We start from the raw sequence: 27,190 nt of genomic DNA, 5'->3' as shown, positions 1-27,190 counted from the left end.
CCCAGAAAGGCATCAGTGGATTGTTCTTATTCTCTTGCTAGAATGGCAAATGTGAATACATGTTGAGAGGATATTCTAGAGAACAGCATGAGGAAATGCCCTAGGCCTGCCACCCCCGTATTTTCTGAATGAGGTGGTTCCATGTGTAATTAAAGTGTCTTCCATTGTTTCTTTGTAAACATGATAAATATAGGTAATTTCACAAAATCAAGGCAGTGGAGAGACCATTTGACTTAAGAGCTGGGCAATCATCTACACATCTGCTACTGCTATTTTCTATCTGCTATCAGCCAGAGAAAAAGGCTTTGTCCTTTGAGATGGGCTAAACTTAACTGATGATATAAATTAAATATATATCTCAATAAACTGTTTTACTTTAGAAAATTCTGAGAGCCTTCACTTAAAAATTATAACATGCAGTCCCTATCTGGGTGTTATAGAGGATCCAATAAAGGTGAATCTATAAACCTTGCCTTGGCTGGGCACAGTGGCTAATGCCTGTAATCCCAGCACTTTGGGAGGCCAAGGCAGGCAGATCACCTGAGATTGGGAGTTCAAGACCAGCCTGACCAATATGGAGGAACCCTGTCTCTACTAAAAATACAAAATGAGCCGGGTATGGTGGTGCATGTCTGTAGTCCGAGCTGCTCTGGAGGCTGAGGCAGGACAATCGCTTGAATCTGGGAGGCGGAGGTTGTGGTGAGCTGAGATCGTACCATTGCACTCCAGCCTGGGCAACAAGAGTGAAATTCTGTCTCAAAAAAACAAAACAAAACAAAACAAAAACCTTGCCTCAGTGATCAGATAAGAAAGTATTAATAAGAAAGAAAATATTTAAGAAAAGTGTTTTCTACAAAGTCCTAATTCTACCTCACAGAAGATGAAAAGCATAAGGTCACGAAGGAAATTGAACTATTTCCTCCAGAAAAGAGAGCCAAGAATTTGAAATCACATCTTAAATTCAAGTTTTGGACAAACAACTTAACAGCTGTATAATCCATAGCAATATGTTACCTTTTTCCGGTGTTATTTTACTCACTGGAAACCTGTAATAGTAAGCTTCCTTCAGAGGGTGGATATGAGGATTAATGAGAAAATGTTTGAAAGATGCCCAGAATGACGACTGACTTCTAGTAAGTGTGCAGCAAAATTCAGTCCTTTTTTCTTACAGGTTTTTGTGAAGTTTGCAAACTTTGTAAAATATAAAGTGCTCTACAACATTAGTTATTTTTGATGCATATTTGATGTACAGGATCAAAATTAACTACTCATATATAGTTAAAAAAACACAAATGAATGGGTCATTATGAAGCTTCTATTCAATTTAATAGGGAAAAAATACAGAATAGATCCCTGGAAATCTTTTTCTCATTCTTGTCCAGTTATAAAGCTGTTTGTTTTAGAACAATCAAGAATTGCTGTCAACATTGAAGCATAAAGAGGAAGAAAGTTCAAAATATGACCTGAATGTGCTAGGCATTTAATTAGTGTTGATTTGGTGCTTTAAAAATGGCACTCATTAAGAAGGATTGTACACACTAGTAAAGAGACAAATTGAAGGAAGTAGCTATTTTGAAGAGAAATAGCACAGGTCACACATGAAGTACAAATTTAATCCTAAGGTATCATAGGTGTAGAAACAGGTTGGCAAATTAAAGAAGCAGGCACACATTTTAGATTCTATCATGTGCTGTGATAGTTAGCTTTCACCTTACTTCATTTAATCTGCACAGCAATATTATGGGGCAGGTGTTATTGTCTCTTTTGTAGAGACTTAGGGTAATGTGTTGGTTTACTTTCATTCATGTGGTTAGTAAGAGACAAGATAAGATGCAGCCCCATGAGCTCTGACTTTTGGGGGCACTTAGATTGAGATCTCATTCAATCATGTTCCTATACAATGAGGGGCTGTCCTCCTGCAGATAATCTGATGTTATGCCTGTCCAAGTAAAACTCAGAATGCAGAGCACTCCAGAGTCAAATGTTAGTAAAAAAAGTGCTTCTACAGCCAAACACTTCCTGATCATTACTTTATGATGAATACTCAGCTTTGGAATGTGAAGCTCTGTTTAAGTCTATTCTCACTTGATTCTCATCTAAAACTCAGAAGCAGCAGAGTGTGTGTTGTGAGAGGAAAAGAGGAAAGTGGTGTACACATGTGTCTGTTCATGCACCTGTGTGTGTGTTGCAGTGATGTTGGAGTTGTGTGTGTGTGTGTGTGTGTGTGTGTTTTTCAGGGCATGATGTTGGGACTGGGCAACTAGTAGTCGGTGGGGGGAAGTTTGTATTCCCACTTGTGGCAGAATTCTTGCTACCAGTGGAGGAACTCGAAGACATTGTCTGTATCTTGCCCACCCCCACTCCATTACCTGTTCACAAAATCTTAATGACCACTCATTTCATGGGCTGTAACTGAGATCGTTTAAGTCAGAAAAAATGTAGTGAACTTATATGGCTTTGAGAGGTGGAAGCAGTAACATGGTGTTACTTTTTGATCCTCACAACTGAGATGTAAGAGAAAATCTGAAAGAAGGGGGACATTCCACATGTTGAATCTTGTTTGATATGCATACAGAAGGTTGCAGGGCTGGTATCTCCCAAAGCAAGAGTCCTCCCTTTACTGTAAATTGTGAACCCTGGGGTCCATCAAGTAACTAGCACTGGGTGTATTCATTTCCTGTGTTATGTAACAAATTACCACCCACTGATAGGCTTAAAACAATACCGATTTATTATCCCCAGTTTCTCCGGGTTAGGGTTTCAGGCATAGCTGGATGTGGTGGTGCATGCCTGTAGTCCCAGCTACTCAGGAGGCTGAGGTGGGAGGATTGCTTGAACACAGGAAGCAGAGGTAGAGGTTGCAGTGAGCCAAGTTTGCACCACAGCACTCCTGGGTGGCAGAGCAAGACTGCATATCAAATAAATAAATAAATAAGAAAATGGGAATAATAACTAAATGTCCTATGCAAAGATTGTAGATACTGTACCTAGAGTACCTGCATATCAGACACAAGAAGCAATAGAATAGATCTTCCTTCAGTCCATCAGCAAGTCAATACTTAATAAGCAGTTTATACATATACCAAAACTACTTAGTATTCAAAGAAGCTAGATTGTGGTTAATGTGAAGCAACGAGAAACACATTATGTGAGATTTTTTGAACTTAAGTTTATTTAGGATAAGACAGTTTGTAATTCAAAGTCACAGTTCTTAAAGGAAGTATAAAACTTGGCTGTATGAACTTGTTCATTTTTCCCAAGGGTCATAATAGCAGGAATTTTTTTGGGTAGGTTGGGACTGGGAGCATGGATTTACAAATAATGAAAGAAGACAACATCTTTAACAACATAACTATCTGTTTGACGTTCAAGGCTTTCTATCATTAAGTAAAATGCTCTATTTCACATTGAAAGTCATATATTGTCAGATGGTTTGAGGTTTTGAATGTGTTCATTTGTAATCTGTCACCAATTTCTATTTCATTGTTTTCCTAATTATTCTGTGAAGTTGTTTAGTGAGAACCCGCATCATATCTCTAGAGTTTATAATTCTTTAGGAAAAAATAAGTCTACTAAATAAGAAATATATCTAATACAAAAAGACACCAAAGAAATAAACTTGATGTTACCTAGTTTAGTAATCCAAGTCTTAGTGCATCTTCTGATGGTAACAGGATGGTTCTTTTAGCGAATTTTTTTGTCAGTGTCCTTTGATGGCAGATTCAGTGAGGTCTCAAACATGTGTGAAATGAAAAATACTTGAAACTAAAGAGCTGAGCCTGATGGGTCTGTGGGCCTCCCTCATGTAACTTCTCAGAGTATATTTGAAGGGGACCTCTGATCATTAACGGAAATTATAATGGTAAAGGAATCCAAGCCAGGTGAAATACACAGAACTTAGGCAAGCCGTGCTCGTGTGTGTAAGCGTGTGTGTCTTCTTGCACCTGCCTTCCACAGCCAGATGAAGCCTTCTGTGAACAGACTTCTTCAGCCACAGAAAAGTACTGGGGATCTCCCTGCAGTTTGCCCCAGCCCTGGTTCCCATTTTTGAACACTTTTGAAATATTAGGGTATCTTTGTCCTGAAAAACACCTGCTAGAATGCATAAATGAGTCGTTTTGGGCCCTTTAATGAAGCATGGTTACAGAAAATGAGCTTGCTTAATCCTGGAGCATAGCATTCAATGCCATTTTTGTTTTCTTTTGCTTTAGAAAGGCCTGAGAAGAGAAGACACACAGTCATGCTGACTAAACCAGACCACCTAGAAGTACCAAAAGGAAAGATAAAAAGAATCACCCACAAAGTTGTAATAAAATTTACTCACTTTTCAAATGTTTCTCCAACTTTCTGAGTCAAGACTAATCATCTTTAAGTTAATTTCTTTAAAAAAAAAGATGTAGAAAGAGATGACAAAAGAAAAGAGACTCTAGTTCCTTACTTGAAGGCACAGTGATTATTGCCAGTTGTCAAGGAAACTCTCTTCTTCCTATCCAGTCAACCAGCATCACTTAAGCTTTTGTTCTAACAAAAATGGGTTTCCCTCTATCAAGAACACACCAGACAGATGCTTTTTCTTAAGGTAAATATTAATAGATGGCCAATTGTTTCCATTATTCAGAGACCTCCTCTATTTAAACATACTCTGCTGAATTTGTTTATTCCATTGTGAGAACCATGGCAACCACATTGAAAAATGTTTTCCTGATTTTCAGAGTGTTGGACTGTTAGAATACTAGGAATCATTAGAAATAAAAAACACAACTTAGAACCAAGTCTTAACTCCATGTCAAGAAGATGAAGCGTGACCAAGCAGCTGTATAGCTAGTTCCAGGGTCCACAGCAGAATAGACTCTATTGTCTCTACCCAGCTCTGGCCCTGGATGTGCCCAGTCACATCCCCTTTCCGGGGCTCAGTTTGCTATTCAGTAAAATAAAGAGGCTGGACTAGAGTTCAGAAGGCTTTCTGGTGTTTCAGGAAAAGTTTCTGCTGAAGATCTCTATGTGAGTATTGAATGCAATCTGAGACAAAACAATGTTAGGCAGCAGATACTTGGTTCTTCGGTTCATCTAGGCTGCTATAGCAAAAGTAACATACCCTGCGTGGCTTATCATCAACAAAAATTTATTTCTTAAATTGTGGAGGCTGGGAATTCCAAGATCAAAATGCCAGCAGATTTGGTATCTGGTGTTTTCTGGTTTGTTAATGGCTGTCTTTCTGCTGCATACTCACAAGTCAGAAGGGGAAACAGAGCTCTCTCAGGTATCTCTAATAAGGGCACTAATCCCATTCATGAGGGCTCCACCCTCATGACCTAATCACATCCCAGAGGTCTCACCTCCTAATACTATCACATTGGGGGTTGGGATGTCAACATATGAATTTTGAGGTGACAGAATAGTCAGTCTGTGACACTTGGGCACCATATTGAGAGTTCTCCACAGAACAGTGCATGGGTTTTATCTTAAGTACTATCTAGTTGCAAAACGCAGTACTTGGGACATTATAAACAGAATTGTCGATTTTACCGACCTACTATGTTCTAGGGAGTTGTCTCTTAACTATTTCCCTCTCCTCTGGAGAGTAGCACAGTTCTTCGGGCTGCAAGATGTCTAGGAGAAATATGAATGCTCCCCAACAGTGCCACTCTCCTCTCTCCTCTTTCTTGCTCCTCAGTATTATGAGCATAGGAAGGCTGTATGTAACACCCCTGGCTTCCCCGGAGAAGCTAGCTAAATAGAAGAGACATTTTCCTCTCGCAGAATTTGGCTTTGGTCCTCTGGTGGGGATTGAAGTAGAATCCAGGCCTATTCATTCAAATAGAAATTTCTGCCTTCATCCTAGCTACAGCCTCCTTTGTCTCTATTTCTATTCTTGCCTGGGGCTCCCTTCAAAGCAAACAAAGGTTGCAAAAATATGTCTAGAGATATTTTTGTAATTATTTTTTCTAAGGACTATATTTAGGTCATTTTACTATTCTTCTTGGCCTGCAGAGAGTCTTTGAATGATAAAACTTGTTACGCTAATACTTGGAGATATATATATATATATATATATATATATATATATATATATATATATATACAGTTTTACGAAGCCACCAATCCCACTTCTGTGAAGTGGAATCTGGACTTTGCAAGAACTGAAAGGTATTCAAGCAAAGTGAGACACTATACCAGGCATCCCCAAACTTTTTACACAGGGGGCCAGTTCACTGTCCCTCAGACCGTTGGAGGGCCGCCACATACTGTGCTCCTCTCACTGACCACTAATGAAAGAGGTGCCCCTTCCTGAAGTGTGGCAGGGGCCCAGATAAATGGCCTCAGGGGGCCGCATGTGGCCCGCGGGCCGTAGTTTGGGGACGCCTGCACTATACCAATGGAATCAAAGAGACCCAAGAACTGAAATGTCAAAGTCTTGGAATGCTTTTCAAGTTACACCTCACTCAGAGTCTCCATTTCTTCAACTCTTGCATAAGCAGATTGTATTATATGCTCTGTCAGGTTCTACCTAGTTTCTACCTTTTGTTGATTTGTCTTAAACAATGATACATCCAAGACAGCAATGTGATTAGTGTGTCTGCCTTTTAAAGGACCAGTATAATTACCTCTGGAATATTAAAAATCCCTAAAGATGTTGGCTCAAAGTATTATTATTTTCTCTAATTCACGAAGACTGGAGAGTGAAGAATGCTTATGGTATTTTCAACCCTGACTGGTTGTGAAATCACAGAATGATGGTCAGAACTGTTTGTTGCCCTTACCAATGACTCTATTTCTGGCTTCTCAATGATAAAGCATAGAGCCAAGAAACCAAAAGGGAATAAAACAATCTACTTGCTGAAAATGACTCCATCACTCTGAATGTTCAAGAGTCTTCAATAAAGCTTGAGCTGAAAACCAAGCCCAAGACCAGGTTTCCTAGTTTTTCCTCTAAATGTAAACTTCAGAATCTGACTTGAGACTATTTGGTTGTGCAGTGCAGCAGCCATGTGTTACCTATTGGCATGGAGGGGGTCTGGCATGACTCATGTCCATAGTCTTTGGTAGAATAAAGTAGAAAAGAGTAATGAGTATGAGACAGGGGGAGAGACTAGGGTGAAGTAGCAGGGCCCTCTTTATGGCATTGGGAGAATAAGGGATGGGAGTCCCTCTTAAGCTTGGAAATTGTTAGACCTGGATTTGAGTGCCTGTTCCACCATTTAAGAATTAATAAAGTCCTGTGTATTACTGCTTAGTTAAGGAACAGGCATGTGGTAAGTTCTTAACACATGACACCTGTCTTTATCATTATTTAGGCAAGATGGGTCAGAGCCCAGGTTCAGTAATCTCACCTAAAAATGAGGTGATTCGATATTAACTCATGTCCTTCCTAAATCTAAAGCAACTAGATTTCCTGCTGTGTGCTATAATTCCAAAACTTATTTGACCACAGAATATTTAAAAAACTGTAAACTGCTAATAGAAGCAACAGTCATTCTTGAGGATATACATTTCTGATGATTAATAAATACTAGAATATGTTGAAACGTGTTGAAAGGATGTATTCTGTAACCCGGCATGATCACGTACACAGTGCTTTCAGCAGCTCCTTCTGTCACACAGCAGGGGATCTCTGGCAATTTCTTTTTATTCTTTGGGAAAGCACATTATTTCTTATAGTAAAATGTCACATAATTATATATGTGTATTTAGGTTCTTGTGCTCTTAAAATATGATTATTTATTAGAAGAAAAACTTGCTAGTGTTAATTTTATTTGTGAAACGTCTATTAACAGCATTTTCCACAGAAACCAGCTGGCCAAACCTCACATCCTGCTTCAGCTTAAGTGGTGTTTTCAAACTTTCTTATAGAAACTCACAGCAAGAAATTTATTTTACCTTGCAATCTAGAGCACATATACATGCAAATGTATATAATCAAAATAAAGTATTTTGTGGTATAATATCCTCTTCTAAAGCCAGGTAGTCAATTTTTCATTATTTTATTCTATTCTTCTCTTCTCTTCTCTTCTGTTCTATTCTATTCTATTCTATTCTATTCCATTCAATTCCATTCCATTTCATTCCTCTTATCTAAAGTCATGGTGATCAAAGCCCATTTCCAAGCCCAGCAATGGGAAGTGCTCTCAGTTTGAAAAAGACCTAGGGATTAAGCTAGGAAATGCACCAGGTTTGTGGCACTCCTTTTCCCAGGTGGAGGTACTTCTTACATTACACTTCAAGTGTATTTGAAATGAAACCTTCTCTAACCTTCAAAAAGCCTATGAAAGAGCACATTACTTAGGAAGGGTCATATTGCCTGGCTTGAAGAGAGGCAGCTGCTGACTTCCAAAATTAGGAGAAGAAAGAATATAAGAGAGCTCACAGCTCCCCTGAAGAAAGGTCGAAGGATAGTGGCCAGCAGTTTTGGAGGCCATGCCTATGCCTCTGGGGCCAAGGACAACTGCTGGGGGCATCCCCTTTACAAGACAGAATTAGTTCATTTTCACATTGCTGATAAAGGCATACCTGAGACTGGGTAATTTGTAAAGAAAAAAAAAGGTTTAATGGACTCACAGTTCCACGTGGCTGGGGAGGCCTCACAATCATGGTGGAAGGTAAAAAGTCATGTCTTACATGGTGGCAGGCATGAAAGAGAATGAGAATCAAGTGAAAGGTGTTTTCCCTTATAAAACCATCAGATCTCGTGAGACTTATTCACTATCACAAGAACAGTGTGGAGGAAACTGCCCCCATGATTCAATTATCTCCCACCCAGTTCCTCCCACAACACATGAGAATTACCGGAGCTACAATTCAACATAAGATTTGGGTGGGGACACAGCCAAACCATGTGAAACCCTCACAGGTCTTTTCACAGGCTGGTTATTCCCCCACCCAACCTCATCTTACTGACTCCTCCTCTGGCAACCAGACTGCAGCTCTCCTTTGCCCAAAGCTTTTCATGTGCTCACGTCACAGCTTGAAAACCTTCCTCTCTTGGTTCATTTCCCTTTTAATGTCAAACACCTGATTCCTATTGATCTGTCCTATATTCCCCAAGACTTTTGTCACCAACTCACCAGTACCAACCTCAACCTCGATTCCCAAAACTGAAATAAAGATTTCATCTCAACCCATGACATCCTTTCATCTTTTCCTCATTGTAACACACATTCTATTATATTTGAATTGTTCAGTTATTATTATTTTCCACTAAACTGTACTTTTCTATAAGGCAGGGACCTGTCTCTTTATTATTGTTTCATCCATCATTTCTAGCACAGCTCTTGGCCTATTCTATCCAAAATACTTGTCAATTAAGTGAAGTCATGAGTAAAACATACTTATTTTGTTAATTGGGCTCATGTTACATAGTATGAGCCATGTGCTTTTAAGTATATTATCTCATTCAACCATTATAAACAAAATTCGTGGGAGGGAGGGAAGATATGATTCTCTGTTGCTTATAGATCAAGAAACTGAGATTCAGAGGTATGAGGAGGCTTGATTGAGGTTACACAGCTGTCTGGTGAAGGCCACGCATTCAAGCTTAGGATTCTAAGTACACCCTGGTTCACATTCACAGGAAATGCCCATCCAGTCCCATTCCCACTTATGGCCCCTAAAATTGCAAGTGCAAGTCTCTCTGGTTTGTCATCATTTTTGGAAGTTTCTGTTAAATATGTGAGCAAAAGTCTGGACACAGACACAAAAGCTTGGGTTCAAGGCTGGGTCCATTTTATCTATAATGGAAACTGTACGCTCTGAGAAATTGAGAAGACATTCAACAGAGTAGGATTTCAGAAATAGAATTTCTCCTTCAAGTTTGGTTAACCCTGACATCTGATTGCATAGAATTCAAAACAAGAGTTACCTGCAAACATTTAGGAGATGAAGTGTGTTTGTGTTGACACATATCCTGCATCCGAAAAGTTCAGACACATAAAGAGATGCTTTTGTATAATTCATGTTATTTACTGGAGTGATTTTACTGGCCCTTTGAACATCACTGTGCTCACCATTATAAATATGCATTCAGCTCCTTTCCAAACCACTAGTCATTTACCCAGCGGGCCATAAAAGCAATGTATCATGTAACCATGTATTGGGATGAAATTTCAAAAGCTCTCCATTTAGGCAGCAGGCCTTAGTGGGTTTGGGGAGCTGTAACATTATCCATTTAATTATACATTTGGACACACTGAAAAAAAATCTGTATTATTTACACAATTGTCTGTAATATTCGCTTCAAGCTGTTAGACCTGACTCAGAAACCATTAGAATGCTAATCGAGAAAAGAGTATGAAATATATTTCCTTGGTGCGGCTGCAGCAAGTTTTGTAGACACTTTTATTTCAGCCACGTTTTGCTTCCCCCCAGCTTTTCCATCAGAAGGGGGCCTTCCATGGCTCTTGTGGGGGTGCTAGATTGCTAATTTGGGAACACAGTACAATCTGCCAATATTGGCTCTATTTCTCAAAGACAATATCTCGTATAAGGCATGGTACCTTATATTTGAGGAGACAAATTGTTTGAATAAAAAAGTTGTTATACTCAGGGGAAAAGGTTGCTCAAAGAGATCATCTTCCCAGGAATAGACACTGCATTAAATATTATCATTAAGTTTAACTACCCAAGAGATGCAGAGAATGTCTCTTTCTGGATCTCAAGTATTTTAGAGTATGATACCTGTAAAAGAAATCCCAGGTGCCTATATACTTTTTTGTTTCCAACTTTTGTTTGTTGAAAACAGAAAGTGCAGATTTTTTACATGGGAATATTAAGTGATGCTGAGGTTTGGAAGTATGGCTCCCATCACCCGAGTAGTGAGCATAGCACCTGACAGGAAGCTTATTAACTTGCTCCCACACCCTAGTAGTCCACAGTGTCTATTATTTCCCTCTTACATCGGTGTGTGCTCAATGGTTAGCTTCCACTTTTGCCAGTATTTTTGAGCTGCTATGCAGTTCCTGGACTCTATGGGTGCCGACTACACAGGGTTGACTAAGAAATAATTTATCTCTTACAGAAATACAGCCTTTAGAGGGGAAACAGATAGCTAATCAGAAAATAACGCAGATTGATAAATACTCTAATAGAAGAACTAAGACATCAGTGACATTGCCCATACCCGAGGTCTTTAGCGGAGGCTCTGCTGCCCTAGAATCTGTTCGGGATTTCGCAGATCAGCCTCTGTTCTCCCTTGTTTGCACTCCAGCAAACTGCTACCTTGGATTTACTCGCTAGATGTGATGTACTGTTACTTCCCCTGAATCAGAGACTTCAGTCTTTCCCTAACTCTCATTTCCCTCAGAGTATTCAGCTTTGTCTTATTTGTACTTCCCCTGAGGAGGGTTCTGTACCATAAGCTTGTGAGGGCTTGTGGCTACAGAAACGTATACACATATATAATCCGATATCATGTGAGTCCAGAGAATTCCGACTACTTACATTTCAATTGTACTTGATTTCATCTAAACAATAATAGTTTTGAATGGTTTTGAGTGGCCAGGTATTTGCATAATAGACTGTTCTTTATTTTGGATTTTGTCACTACTCATTGCTTGAATCTGCTAAATATTTCCTATATTCTCTTGATGAGAAACAATTCCATGGACATGTAACATTTAGGCAGCCTGATTCATCAAAGCACAACATTCTTCCAAAGATTATCACTTTGGAACGTAAAAGGAGAGCTAGATCATGGACGAAATCACATCGGAAACTCTTCTTACCGCCTTTATTGCTGCTTGGATTGTCAGGGTGCCAAGAGACACAGCAATAGAGCTCTCATCAAAATGCACTGAATTTGGAAGAATGGCAGATGTTGACTCATGATGTGTTACAAAAAGATAATAAGGTTTTAGTAGAGCCTACTATACATTTTATTAAGTTTAACATTAATGAAGGAAATTTGCTGTTTCATATTAAACATAGCCGTTAAGGAAGTCTGGGTCAATCATGGATCTGTCTTTCATGGAAACTTCTTTAACTTAAATGGTTTCTTGCCAACATTAAAATTTGCTTTTATGGAGACTTTAATCAATCAAATCAAACCAATCAATGGACGATTAAACGGATTCTATCTTCTTACTATTAAATTTATCCTCTCATTCCATAACTGTGTGATATCATAGGAATAATTTAAGAACTTTGCTAAGTGTCAAGCATGGTGGCTCACGCCTGTAATCCCAGCACTTCAAGAGGCCAAGGAGGGAGGATCACCTGAGGTCAGGAGTTCAAGACCAGCCTGGCCAACACGGTGAAGCCCTTTCTCTACAAAAAGTACAAAATTTAGCTGGATGTGGTGCTGCACACCTATAATCCAACTACTCAGGAGGCTGAGGCAGGAGAATCACTTGAACTTGGGAGGTAGAGGTTGCAGTGAGCTGAGATTGTGACTGGGAAACAGAGCGAGACTCCATCTCAAAAAAAAAAAAAAAAAAAAGAGCTTCACTGACTGTTTTCTCTTTTATGTCATAGGAATAGTAACAACCACCTTTGCAAGGTAGAATTAAGGGTATGACCTCAGTAAAATTACAAATCTAGTTCTTGCATATAGTGGATATGAAAATATGACACTTATAATTATGCTCCACTCATCAGTCCTAGGTTCACAAAATTTCATTGCTAACTACAGGAGATAGTTTTGCTATCCAACATTTTTATCTTAACTCTGTGCCAAAGGAAGAAGGAAAGAAAAAAGCAGGGAGACAGAAAGAGAGGGAAAGGAAGAAGGCGTTAGACAACAGTAGGAAGAGAGAGTATTTCAGTGTGTGAAAGGTCACATTTCTTCGCACAGAAATCTTTCTACCTTTCTTTGGGGCTCAGCTCGCAGGCTAGGCTGGCTGTGCTTCAGGGACCAGAATCCCAGTGTTTACTGGAGCAACCCTCCCTCCAGCCGGCAGCTGCTCCAGTCTAGGAATTTTATGACAGGAAATATAAAGTGCTGGATCTGGGTGCTTTAGAGCCCTGGGTAGAATTATTTATTCTTTAAAAAAAAAAAAAAAAAGACTGACAATCAGCTAAGGACTATTAAGCTTCATGGCCTTGATCTTATCATATTGCGTCTACTCTTACCAGTTCTTAATCACTACAATGTAATAACACTTCTAAAATTTATTGAGACAATTAGAAGCAAACAGTTCTTTTGACCCTCAGTTCTTTCAAAGGCACATGATGCTGCAAGAGAAAGTAGTGCCATGAGACTGAAGTGCTTTTCAAGGTGTTTGCAGTTGAATGTTTGTTTCAGATCTCAGTGTGCTGTGAGGAAAAGAGAGCTGGATTGTAGGACCAAGAAACTAGAATTCTGGTCTCAGCTTTCCCATTCATTTGTGGGGTGATCCCAAGGCTGCAGTGTGTGTGTGTGTGTATGTCTCCCTGAGATTTAATAAGGTCATACATAAAATGGGAATGAATCTGAGGTCGCTTCTATCTCTAAAATCCGTTTTTTAGAAAGAAAGGAAATAACTCTATAGGGTTGTTGAAAAAAAAAATGCTTTCCCCAAGGTCATTGTCTGCTCTGTTAATCTTATCCTTAACAGGACGCTGTTGTGTCTACGGCACCCACTGGACGAGCAGTTGAACATGTGAATTCTCTTGTCGGCACCAAGCCACAGCTGACTGGACACCAAGGCTAAGCATCTGATCAAAAAGTAATCCATAGATTAGGAGGCTGTGACTGGCATGACTTGATCCTAACTGAGAAACCGAGGCAGTGAGAATACTCAATAGGGAGTCCATGATTCGGAAAATAATAGGATTGACCAGCTTGGAAGCTGAACCCAGAGGCCCCTAGGTCGAGTCAGGACTGGGACAGACAATACGGTCCCCAGATGGGCTGAAGTTATGACAGGGCTGGCTGGTTGCAAGGGTCTAACAGGCAGGCAGAAGTCAATAGAGATGTTATAGCTGAGATTTTATGAGATCCTTGAGACACACACACACACACACACACACACACAGAGAGATATAGACAGATAGAGAGCTCTTTAGGGTCTAGTTCTAGCCCATTTAGTGCACAGGTTTAGGAGTACAGGTTCTAAAATTATGCTGCCTGAAATTAGATTCTAACTGTGTGACCTTGGCTAAGTTACTTAGCCTTTCTGGGCCTCAGTGTTCTCACAAATATAATAAAGCTGTAGTGGACAATACCATGTCCTGAGTGATCATAGACAGAGATTTAGCGTAATTCCTGGCACATAATAGTTGCTTGACAATTTTATAGCCATTATTATTAAAGTATTGTTTTATTCATTATATCTATACGTATCCCTACAATAAACCTCCTTTTCTTGAGTTGATGTGAATAACTTTTTCCTTCTTTGCAATTAGCAAAGTCTTCACTAAAGTAATCTCCCATTCTTCCAATGTGTATCTTTCTCTCCCTCTCCGTCATTCTCTTGCCACTTCTCCCCTTCTCTCTTATGTAGAATATCTTTTCCTCTTTAGTCAACAGAAATGATCCTTAGACTTCAAAACTCATCTCTATCCCTCCTTCTCCACAAGGCCGCCACTGATGACTGTATTCTGATTTTTGTCCCTTCTGAACTCCATCTACCTCTATATAAGGCTTTGTATAGCCATATCCAAGACAGAGATTCCAACTCCCATAGCACCTAACTGTATCCTGTTTTGAATTGTGCTATTCTTGATATTTCATAATAGAATCACTTTTTCCTCCCAACAACACATAAGGTTTTTGATGGTAAGAGATATGATTTGCATTTATTTATTTTCCAGAGTATTTAACATAACACTGGAACTACCAAAGATATTTAATAATTTTATATCATTTGCTAAATCAGTGTAAACCATATGGAGTCTTCCTCCACATAGTAGTTCTGCCATCTGTTTATCACCTTTGGCTGACCTGTCCAGTAATTGTACAATATTTACTTAATAGTGCAAGACATAAAAGTAAACAAGTTTAAAGAGGCTCAGTGCATTGGGGTTCTTCTGATTCATCTGTAGTCTAATAAACTGTTTGACCTTGGGCAAATCACGTCTACTTTCTGAACTTCAATTTTAACATGTGCTAATTGAAGCTGATAAATGTTTTGACCTCTACTGTTTCTGCCAAATTGATCTAATATCCACTAAAGATTATGGATGATTTCCTAGAACTCATTCTTTTGCAAAACACTTTAATAAAGTTTATTGGTGCTTGGAGCTGTAGTGTTGTCCCAGAGGCAATGATGGTCAAGAGAGAGGTCTTTAGAGTCACACAGACTTGTGTTTGAATTTTAGCCATGCCTTCCTACTAGCTGATTTTCAGCAAGTCATTAACTTCTCTGATCCTAAGGAATAAAACCTATCTCAGACTATTAGTAGGAGGATCAAAGGTGGTGTATGTTAAGTACAAGCATTCATAATATGATGGTCAAGGTCAGAGCCGGTACTATAACCCAGATTTATTTCTCAAACCTGTGACTAAATACCAGCTGTTCCTCAGTAAGTGTTGTGTGGATTGTGTTGAGGAAGTTTTCTCTTTTTAGCTGGTTGCATTGGTGAAGGGCAGATACAGCTTCTCTTTAGAAAAGGTTTGGCTTGTTGTATAGGGAGAACAGGGAATACTGGGTACATAGCAGCATGGGGAGAGGGAAAGTCAGGCTGAGTCTAGACGTAGACAGACGGGCAGACATCATCAGTAGCCCAAGTCTTTGCATACAGCCTTTACTGAATGTTACTCCTCCATTGTTGTCACCATCAAAGGCCTCAGAGAGGACTCTCACAGGGTCCTTCCTCTTCTGGAGGTCAGTTTATACAAACAAATGAGCTAAGAACAACCTTTCATGTTGAGTAGATTTTCCAACTTTATAAGCCTCTATTTCCCTGTAAATGGAATGAGAATGATAATAATACCTGCCTTGTTAGAGCTTAAGTAATATAATGCATGTGGCTTATAGTAAAATGTTAGGAAATGTGATCCTTTGTTATTATCATTATTCATGTGATATGAAAGCTATAGATGAAGAGAGATGACTAACTGCCCAGTGGAGTTACAGGTACAAAGCTGGCTAGATGAGCTTGGGGCCAAATGCTTTTGAAAAGGCATCCCAGGCAGGGTAAAGTCAAGCAAAGCTTTGGAGGGATGGAGTAGCATGGTGTGTTGATGGATCTCTAAGTATTTCAAATGCTGGGGCTCAGGATATGTGTGGAAGTCATGGAGGAAGAAAAGACAGAAAAAAGTGTGGCAGAATCAGATCTATGGCTTTGGTTGTCAAATCTTTCCAGTCACACCTGTGACTTGGAAATGCCTCCTGGCATTTCAACTTCTCGAGCTGTCCCTGATGTTCCATGTTTCATGGGTCACCAAAGCACTCTGAGACTGAGTCTGTGTGACAGTAACATGCTCTGCTGCTTTCTGGATTTGTTGCCCCAGAACTGCATGACAGGAGCATCTGCTGATTGTAGGTGCTGTGCAAGTACATATATTCTTTCTTTTTTTATTGCCTTTTAGGTTTTGGGGTCCATGTGAAGAACATGCAAGATTGTTGCATAGGTACACACATGGCAGTGGGATATGCTGCCTTCCTCCCCATCATCTATATCTGGCATTTCTCCCCATGCTATCTCTCCCCAAATCCCCACCACCCCGCATTGCCCCCCTACAGACCCCAGTGTGTGATGCTCCCCTCCCTGTGTCCATGTGTTCTCATTGTTCAACACCCACCTGTGAGTGAGAACATGCAGTGTTTGATTTTCTGTTCTTGTGTCAGTTTGCTGAGAATGATGGTTTCTAAGTTCATCCATGTCCCTACAAAGGACACAAACTCATTGTTTTTGATGGCTGCATAGTATTCCATGGTGTATATGTGCCGTATTTTCCCTGTCCAGTCCATCATCAATGGGCATTTGGGTTGGTTCCAGGTCTTTACTATTGTAAACAGTGCTGCAATGAACATTTGTGTGCATGTGTCCTTATAGTAGAACGATTTATAATCCTTTGGATATATACCTAGTAATGGGATTGCTGGGTCAAATGGAATTTCTATGTCTGGGTCCTTGAGGAATCACCACATTGTCTTCCACAATAGTTAAACTAATTTACACTCCCAGCAACAGTAGCTGGGACTACAGGTGCATGCCACCATGCCCAGCTAATTTTTGTATTTTTAGTAGAGACAAGGTTTCACTATGTTGGCCAGGATGGTCTCAATCTCTTGACTTGTGATCCACCCTCCTCAGCCTCCCAAACTGCTTGGATTACAGGCATGAGACATATCACCCAGCCCATATATTCTTAATTAAATGTAGCTCATGACACCAACTATAATATTTTTGAAAACTTTGCATCTCACCATTTAGATATTTTAAATGATATAATAGATATAGGGATTTGAAATGGTAGTAATAATAATATTTATAATAGCAATAACCTTTTAAGCATTTACCACATGCCACTGAACTTAATACTTTACATATATGCTCCCACTTGATCAACTTTATGAGATAAATATTAATATTATTTTAATATTATTCTTACTTTACAGATGAGATTATTGAGCCTTAGAATGGTTAAGAGAGCTGACTACAGTTACAAAATTCACAAATAATGCATTTGGGATTTGAATCTGAGCCAATGTGAGTGTTTTAGTTTGGAAATGCTAAGGAAGCAACGAAATTGGGGAACCTGGATGTTACAAAAAATATACAGAAACTATGAAGAAACTTATACAGAAATAATGTCAGGGTGGCACATAGAGACAAACGGGTATTTGTAAAATGACTGATTTTTAGTAACTGCTAACTTGAATAATTTCCCCCATATATATTTTTTCTCTTAACCATCTCCCTTGCATATTCTTCATATTGGCTTTAGAATATAGCCGTAGAAATAAGAAAAGAGAGTTCTATTATACTCACAACAACGATTTAAGATAGATGCCTGTTGCCTGGGAGAAAACTGAGACCCAGAATAGGAATTTCTCAAGGTCAACCCTTGGCCTGCGACTGAACTAGCATGTGTGTCTTGACTCCAGCACTCTCCACTGCAGTGTACTGCTTCCTTAAAAGCCATCATTCTCACAAATGGCCCCATTCTCGTGGTCAAACACCTCTGTTTCTCCAATTCCCCAATTTTCCTTTGAAAGTAATACTGTCTCTGTTATACTGAAAGCTGATACCATCTTTCTCAAATGGGGGAATTCAATTCATTACCAATGCTTAAAACTCAATTCAAGTATGCTCAGCTACCAACTGGTGTTGAAGTGAGACACCTATAATCATGTCTTTATTGTTTGTACATTTTATGGGGCCCTGTCCTCTCTCCTTCCCCTCCCCATTGCCATCAGGAATTCACATTGTGGGGGCTCCTTTGCGGTAGCGCAGGCAAGCATCTCAATTTGCAAACATCTGGCTGGTTTCAATCAATGAGGCTCTAAACACACCGCTCCTGGGGCTACAGTGGTAGCTGCAGGGATAGCTGAATTCAGGATGCAGAGTCCGTAATAAGCAACCAGGCAGACTCTGAATTCCTTTGTTCGTGAAAACCTAGATATATGCAACCAAGGCTGGGGTGGACAGAGGGAAAAATGAAAACACAGCCTAACACAGCTAACCACATTAACAGTAAGCTTAGTAAAAGAGGAAAAGTGTGTTACTTTTCTCAAAACTCAAATTCTGGTTAGTGACTGCAGAAAACAGAATCCAGAGATTTGCAGAGCAATCAAGGTAAGTACTGGATGTCCAAAACAGGGGAAACATGTCTTTTCTTAAAGAGAGGGTAATAATGAGAAGTTATTTTATTTGAGAAGTGCTTTATAGTTAAAATGTTACCACACATGTGTGAAGACATAAAAAGCAGAGATCTTGTAGCCAAACTACTGGGTTCAAATCCAGCTTTTCTCAATTACAAGTTGAGTAAACTTGGGCAAGTCACATAACTTGTTGGAATCTCATTTTCGTGGAGGTGATAAACCCTTACTGTTAAGATTTTTGTGCAGATTAAATAAAATACGTAAAGTGCTTGAAGCACACCCATTACGTAGTAAATGCTACATTAATGTGTGCTATTATTATTTCATTTGTTCTATATGAAAGGTCTGCCAAGAAGATAGAGTAGATATTATCTACATTGGTAAAGTGGAAAATGTAAGCCCAAAGTAGTTAAGTTTATCTAAGATCATACTATACTAGTAATAGGTTGTAGAGCTACGGTTCAGATGCAGCTTTGGCACCTCCCTTCTTCCCTCCCTCCTTCCCTCCCTCCTTCCCTCCTTCCCTCCTTCCCTCCTTCCTTCCCTCCTTCCTTCCTTCCTTCCTTCCTTCCTTCCTTCCTTCCTTCCCTCCCTCCCTCCCTCCTTCCTTCCTTCCTTCCTTCCTTCTTTCCTTCCTTCCTTCCTTCCTTCCTTCCCTCCCTCCCTCCCTCCCTCCTTCCTTCCTCCCTCCCTTCCTTCCTTCCTTCCTTCCCTCCCTCCCTCCTTCCTTCCTTCCTTATTTCCTTCCTTCTTTCCTTCCTTCCTTCCTTCTTTCCTTCCTTCCTTCCTTCCTTCCTTCTTTCCTTCCTTCCCTCCCTCCCTCCCTCCTTCCTTCCTTCCTTATTTCCTTCCTTCTTTCCTTCCTTCCTTCCTTCTTTCCTTCCTTCCTTCCTTCCTTCCTTCTTTCCTTCCTTCCCTCCCTCCCTCCCTCCTTCCTTCCTTCCTTATTTCCTTCCTTCTTTCCTTCCTTCCTTCCTTCTTTCCTTCTTTCCTTCCTTCCTTCCTTCTTTCCTTCCTTCCTTCCTTCCTTCCTTCCTTCCTTCCTTCCTTCCCTCCCTCCCTCCCTCCCTCCCTCCTTCCTTCCTTCCTTCCTTCCTTCCTTCCTTCCTTCCTTCCCTCCCTCCCTCCCTCCCTCCTTCCTTCCTTCCTTCCTTCTTTCCTTCCTTCCTTCCTTCCTTCCTTCCTTCCTTCCTTCCCTCCCTCCCTCCCTCCCTCCTTCCTTCCTCCCTCCCTCCCTTCCTTCCTTCTTTCCTTCCTTCCTTCCCTCCCTCCCTCCCTCCTTCCTTCCTTCCTTCCTTCATTCCTTATTTCCTTCCTTCTTTCCTTCCTTCCTTCCTTCCTTCCTTCCTTCCTATTTCCTTCCTTCTTTCCTTCCTTCCTTCCTTCCTTCCTTCCTTCCTTCCTTCTTTCCTTCCTTCCTTCCTTCCTTCCATCCTTCCTTCCTTCCTTCCTTCTTTCCTTCCTTCCTTCCTTCCTTCTTTCCTTCCTTCCTTCCTTCCTTCTTTCCTTCCTTCCTTCCTTCTTTCCTTCCTTCCTTCCTTCCCTCCCTCCCTCCCTCCTTCCTTCCTTCCTTCCTTCCTTCCTTCCTTCCTTCCTTCCTTCCTTCCTTCCTTCTTTTTTTCTCCCTTCATTCAATGTGATTTGAGCCCTTCCTATGTGCCAGCAACACTGTTAGGGACACAGAGATTAATCTTGATATAGATGTTTCCTAAAAGATGTCAGAGGGTATTGATTACTCCAAAATATCCTACTAAAATACTGGCTTGGGGAAAGTTGGAAGTGAGTTTGGTGATGGAGATGGGGGGAAATTATCAATTAACATTAGGCTTTCCTGGAAGTTACTAAGCTAGGTGTTCTCCAACATTCTCAAACTGGAAGTCAAGAAGTCTTACTTTTCTCTGGGAAACACCATAAAATATTTACCTGTTCAATTAATGAATGGGACACTATCAAATTCATACTATACATGGGGAGTTAAGAGGCTAAAATTTCAGGCTCCAGGAGTTGAACTCTCTGAATTAAAAATCTATCCCATCTCTTACTGGCTGTGTGACTTTGAGTAGATAAATTAACCTCTCTTAATCTCTATTTATAGCTCTATTAAATGAGAATCACAGAGCTCCCACTGAGGGTTAAATGAGATAATGCAGAACTCCCCAATCCATTTTTATGAGAATACCTTTAGCACTCTGTAGATAGCTTGAAAGACACCAGTATGGGAAATGACCTCACTGCCCAGTATAAAGCAATGTGGTGTTCATAAATATTTGAAACCTGTTACTGTGTATTCGAAAGCCATTTATCTGATGAATCTTTTCCATAAGTGTTTCTTGATTGCTTATTATTTGCTGTTGTAGGTGCTGCAGCAAGTGATTACAATGGACAAGGCCCACCCTCTACTAGAACTTACATCTTAGTGGAGGGACAGAGAGTAAATAAACATATACAATAATTTAAAACAATAATACATTCAATGAAGTCTGGAAAATAATGCTGAAACTATTACTGCTACTACTAATCATAGTGATAATTATTGCCAACAAGAGAGAGCTAACTATATAAGAGGCAGCAGTGTGATCCATATTCATTCACTTAACACAGTCTTTTTCCACGGAGCAGCTATTAACATCTCTTAGACTAGTTTTCTGTGGGTTATAGTACGGAAAGTGTTGCTATTTATTTCAAGCCAACAACCTTCAAGTGCAGCTTTTGGCACGCCTGCCCCTGATATTTACAGGGCCAAGGACATGAGTATAAATAGGACCCCTCCATACTGTATGTCCAAATATTTAAACATTGTAAATTAGGCAAATAAACCTAAATTAAATCTATCCTTTTACTTTGACAAATATAATGTAATGATCTGGAAGGTCAAGTTTGGATTTAGAATTCTCAGACTCTTAGCTTTGTGTGGTGAAAGGTGGTGGCATGGGGGTAACTGGCCCTCAGAGTCACTCTTCTGTTTCCATCCAGCTGTTCCAAGCCATGAGGATTTGCATAAAAGAGAGGACTTCAGTTCACTCCTACAAACAGCTGTCCTTTGGACACCCTGTGGTGTGGTTCTCAGGAAGTATGGGCCAAGAATTTCAGCATTCTAGGTACCCAGCTAACAAAGAAACGAAGGTCAGATATAAGGACCTAGTTATCTTTAAAGTCACTTCAAATCCTGACATGACAGAATTCAGTTTCTAATGCTGGGATTTGAATGATTTGAAACCTGGAAAATCTTGATAGTTTGCTCTGCACATAAAAGATGTTTTGTCTAGAAACAAGTGTGTCTTGTGGTAAATTCTAAACAATGGCATAGGGAAACACAGAATTGGAAAGTATTATAGTTGTGTCTTGATGATAATATTATCAATTGATCACATAAGGCTTTAGAATCTAAACAATTGTCAAATTCAGAGCAGGTAAGAGTAACCAAGCTCAGAATTATGAGCAAAACATATCCCTTCTTTAGGTTTCAATTTCCCATCTGAAAACAGCAAATTGGTCTTCCAGAGATTTTTCTCTCCAATAGAAGGCAAGGATATTTACTGAAGGGAAAGGGATGAACAATGTGATGTTTAGCAAGAGCAATAATTACCTCTTCTGTTCCAGTCCTTTAAAGTTGAGGCAAAAGGGTTTTGACTGTATTATCTAGTTGAATTTCCATCACCAGCATGCGATACTGGTGTTCTATTCTCCATTTGCCATTGGAGAAACAGAAGCTAAGAGAAGACAGGTGACTACCCACACTTTCAACCTCTGAGTGACGGAGCCAGGTCTCAGTATCCATACCACAGCCTTGAATTTTAATGTGAGTGTGCAGGTTTGAAAACACATTGCATTTGGGAAAGACGGTCTTGCAGGTGTGAAATCCATTTTTTTTTTCTGAAGAAAGAGGGAGATAAAAAACAGCAAGCATAAGTACATCTCTTATGACTCATTAGTCAACTTAAGGAGGACCTTTATTGCAGATGGGGAAGCGTTATTGCAGCTGCTACCAGCCTGACACTCGTGGATGCACGTGTCCTCATGGCAGCATTGTCTCCCTTTGCCCCAGACACCCAGACTCTGGAATGATGCAGCCAGTGGGACATTTTTCCTGCACAGATGTTGTAAAATGCATAAAAGTTCAGAGTGTGTCTCTCAACACCGCTTCTGTTTCCACCCCTAAAACAGCTTGTGCCTGCCGCCTGGCCTGTTGCCCACAGCGGTCTACCTGCCACACTGGGAAAGATCAAGCAGAGATGGCTAAAAAAAAAGGGGCTCCATTTTTCAGACTGTTCTCTCACAGGCTCATGTTTTGCGTTCATGCGAGGCAGAGCACAAAATGTTCCAATAAATAAATATCAAAAGTTAGTGGTGAAAATGAAGGAGGAGGAGGCGTTGCATGAAAAACTGAACATGCAAAATATTACACAGAAAGATAACCAAAATGCAGGTTCACTGGGCATGATAGACAATATGTTAAAACAAGAGGAGAGAAGAGAGATGAAATAATTGAATGGAAACACCGTTTAGGGATAAGATCTTACTGATGGCCAGCAGTGAGGAATGTGTATATTCTTCACACTCTGTGCTCCTGGGAAGTCAACTCACGTGGACCATGATATCAATCTCTGCTGCTTCCCCTAATATCTGTTTGACATTGGGTCAATAAACTTCCTAAGCTTTAGTTTCTTTGTTTGGAAAAAAGGGATAGTTATATCTACCACATAACCACTTTGTAATTAATATGTTGGAAAATATATGCAAATTGGCTTAGGTTGGTGTTTGGAACACAGTAGGTTTTTAACTGGAATATAGTAGCTACCATTATCAGTATCATATTAATTTATATTTCCATCTTCAGTGCTTAACCCAGGATCTTCAGTAAATGTTGTATGTACTTACTAAAATATTTAAATAAAATAGAAGGAGGCATAATTGACATACAATACACTCATTTTGGGTATAAAGCTCAGTGAGTTTTGATAATTATATATACTCATGTAATCACTATCACAATCAAAATACAGAAAAGTTCCCATACCCGAAAATGTTCCCTATCATTCCTTTGTGGTCACTCCTCAACTCCTAGCCTAAGCAACTGAGCTGCTTTCTGCTGGACAAGATTGAATTTTTCATTTTTAGAATTTCTTATTAATGCTATCATGAATACTTTATATTAATTTCATGTTAATGGGATCATATGCTCTTTGTTTCTGGCTTCTTTTACACAGTACAAATGTATTTAAAATTCATCTGTGTTGCTGTGTGAATTCATAATTTGTTCATTTTCATTGCTGAGTAATATTTTAGTATAAGAATATACTATATTTTTGTCTATTTACAAACACTTCTTTTTTCACCAAAATTTTGGCTGTTATGGATAAAGCTACAATGATCATTAATATACAAGTACTTATATAGATATCTGTTTTCATTCATTCTAGGTAAATACATAGTAATGCAATTTTGTAGTTGAATATTTATTTAAAATTATTATTATTTTTAAAACTGCCAGAATGTTTTCCAAAGTAGTTGCAACTTTACATTGTCAGTAATAATGTATGTGACTTTCTATTCCTATACATTCTCATGAAAACAAAGTGCTATTGACTTAGAAAAAAATTACCCATTTCAGTGGGTCTGTAGTTGGTATCCCATTCTGCTTTTGATTTGCATCTATCTGATGATCAACTATGGAAAGAATATTTTCATGTTCCATTACCCATTTCTAGATCTTATTAGGTGAGGAATCTGTGTCTATTAAAATATGTTAGCTAATTTTCTTGTGGTGTTTGTCTGCTTTTTATTGAACTCTAAGAGGTTTTATATGTTTTGGTTATGAATCCTTTGTTAGATATGTGTGTTACAAATATTTTAGCCCACGATGTGACTTGCTTCTTCACTTTCTTAATGGTGTCTTACAAAGAACAAAATATTTGTAATATTTTGAAGATGTATTTATCAATTTTTTCTTTAATGGTTCGTGATTTTTGCATCTTATCTATGAAATCTTTTCCTATCCCTATACGGCATCCCTATATGGCAGAGATTTTTCCTTTCTTTTTTTTTAAATTGTACTTTAGGTTCTGGGGTACATGTGCAGATCATGCAGGGTTGTTGCATAGGTACATACATGGCAAGGTGGTTTGCTGCTTTCATCCCCCCATCATCTATATCTGGCATTTCTACCCACGTTATTCCTCTCCACCCTCCCCACTCCCCTGCTGTCCCTCCCCTAGCCCACCCTCAACTGATCCCAGTATGTGATGCTCCCCTCCCTGTGTCCACATGTTCTCATTGTTCAGGACCCACCTATGAGTGAGAACATGTAGTGTTTGATTTTCTGTTCTTGTGTCAGTTTGCTGAGAATGATCATTTCCAGATTCATCCATATCCCTACAAAGGATATGAACTCATCCTTTTTTACAGCTGCATAGTATTCCATGGTGTATGTGTGCCACATTTTCTTTATCCAGTCTATCATTGATGGGCTTTTGGGTTGGTTCCAGGTCTGCTATTGTAAGCAGTGCCATGGTGAAAATACGCATGCCTGTGTCTTTATAACAGAATGATTTATAATCCTTTAGTTATATACCCAGTAATCGGATTGCTGGGTCAAATGGAATTTCTATTTCTAGATCCTTGAGGAATTGCCACACTGTCTTCCACAATGGGTGAACTAATTTGCACTCCCATCAACAGTGTAAAAGTGTTCCTTTTTCTCCACATCCTCTCTAGCATCTGTTGTCTCCAGATTTGTTAATGATCACCACTCTAACTGGTGTGAGATAGTATCTCAATGTGGTTTTGATTTTCATTTCTCTAATGAACAGTGATCATGTGAATTTTTTCATATGTTTCTTGGCCTCATAAATGTCTTCTTTTGAAAAATGTCTATTCATATCCTTCACCACTTTTGAATGGATTGGTTTTTTTCTTGCAAATCTGTTTTAGTTCTTTGTAGATTCTGGATATTAGCCCTTTGTCAGATGGGTAGATTGTAAAAATTTTTTTCCCATTCTGTTGGTTGCTGGTTCACTCTAATGATTGTTTCTTTTGCTGTACAGAAGCTCTGGAGTTTAATTAGATCCCAGTTGTCCATTTTGGCTTTTGCTGCCATTGCTTTTGGTGTTTTAGTCATGAAGTCCTTGTCTTTGCCTATGTCTGAATGGTTTTGCCTAGGTTTTCCCCTGGAGATTTTATGGTGCTAGGTCTTATCTTTAAGTCTTTAATCCATCTGGAGTTAATTTTAATGTAAGGTGTCAGGAAGGGGTTCAGTTTCTGCTTTCTGCACATGGCTAGCCAGTTTTCCCAACACCATTTATTAAACAAGGAATCCTTTCCCCATTGTTTGTTTCTGTCAGGTTTGTCAAACATCAGATGGTTGTAGATGTATGGTGTTGCTTCCAAGACCTATGTCCTGTTCCATTGGTCTATGTCTCTGTTTTGGTACTAGTATCATGCTGTTTTGATTTATTGTAGCTTTGTAGTATAGTTTGAAGTCAGGCAGCATCATGCCTCCACCTTTGTTCTTTTTGCTTATAATTGACTTGGCTATTCAGGCTCTATTTTAGTTCCATATGAAGTTTAAAGTAGTTTTTTCCAGTTCTGTGAAGGTCATTGGTAGCTTGATGGGGACAGCATTGAATCTATAAATTACTTTGGGCAGTATGGCCATTTTCATGATATTGATTATTCCTAACAATGAGTGTGTAATGTTTTTCCATCTGTTTGTGTCCTCTCTTATTTCCTTGAGCAGTGGTTTGTAGTTCTCCTTGAAGAGGTCCTTTACATCCATTGTCAGTTGTATTCCTAGGTGTTTTATTCTCTTTGTAGCAATTGTGAATGGGAGTTTGCTCTTGATTTGGCTGTCAGTCTGTTATTGGTGTATAGGAATGCTTGTGATTTTTGCACGCTGATTTTGTATCCTAAGTCTTTGCTGAAGTTGCTTATTAGCTTAAGGAGATTTTGGGCTGAGATGACAGGGTCTCCTAAATATACAATCATGTCATCTGCAATAGAGACAATTCGACTTCCTCCTTTCCTAATTGAATACCATTTATTTCTTTTTCTTGCCTGATTGCTCTGGCTGGAAATTCCAATACTATATTGAATAGGAGTGGTGAGAGAAGGCATCCTTGCCTAGTGCCATATTTCAAAGAGAATGCTCCCAGTTTTTGCCCATTCAGTATGATACTGGCTGTGGGTTTGTTGTAAATAGTTTCGTTAATTTGAGATATGTTCCATTGATACCTAGTTTATTGCGAGTTTTTAGCATAAAGGGCTGTTGAATTTTGTCAAAGGTGTTCTCGGCATCTATTGAGATAATCATGTGGTTTTTGTCTTTGGTTCTGTTTATGTGGTGGATTATGTTTATAGACTTGCATATGTTGAACCGGCCTTGCATCCCTGGGATGAAGCCTACTTGATTGTGATGGATAAGCTTTTTGATGTGCTATTGCAATCAGTTTGCCAGTATTTTATTGAAGATTTTTGCATCTATGTTCATCATGGATATTGGCCTGAAGTTT

This window comes from Saimiri boliviensis, chromosome 15 (assembly GCF_048565385.1).
Source record: "Saimiri boliviensis isolate mSaiBol1 chromosome 15, mSaiBol1.pri, whole genome shotgun sequence".
NCBI lineage: Eukaryota > Metazoa > Chordata > Mammalia > Primates > Cebidae > Saimiri > Saimiri boliviensis.
Note: the sequence above shows the minus strand (reverse complement) of the source record.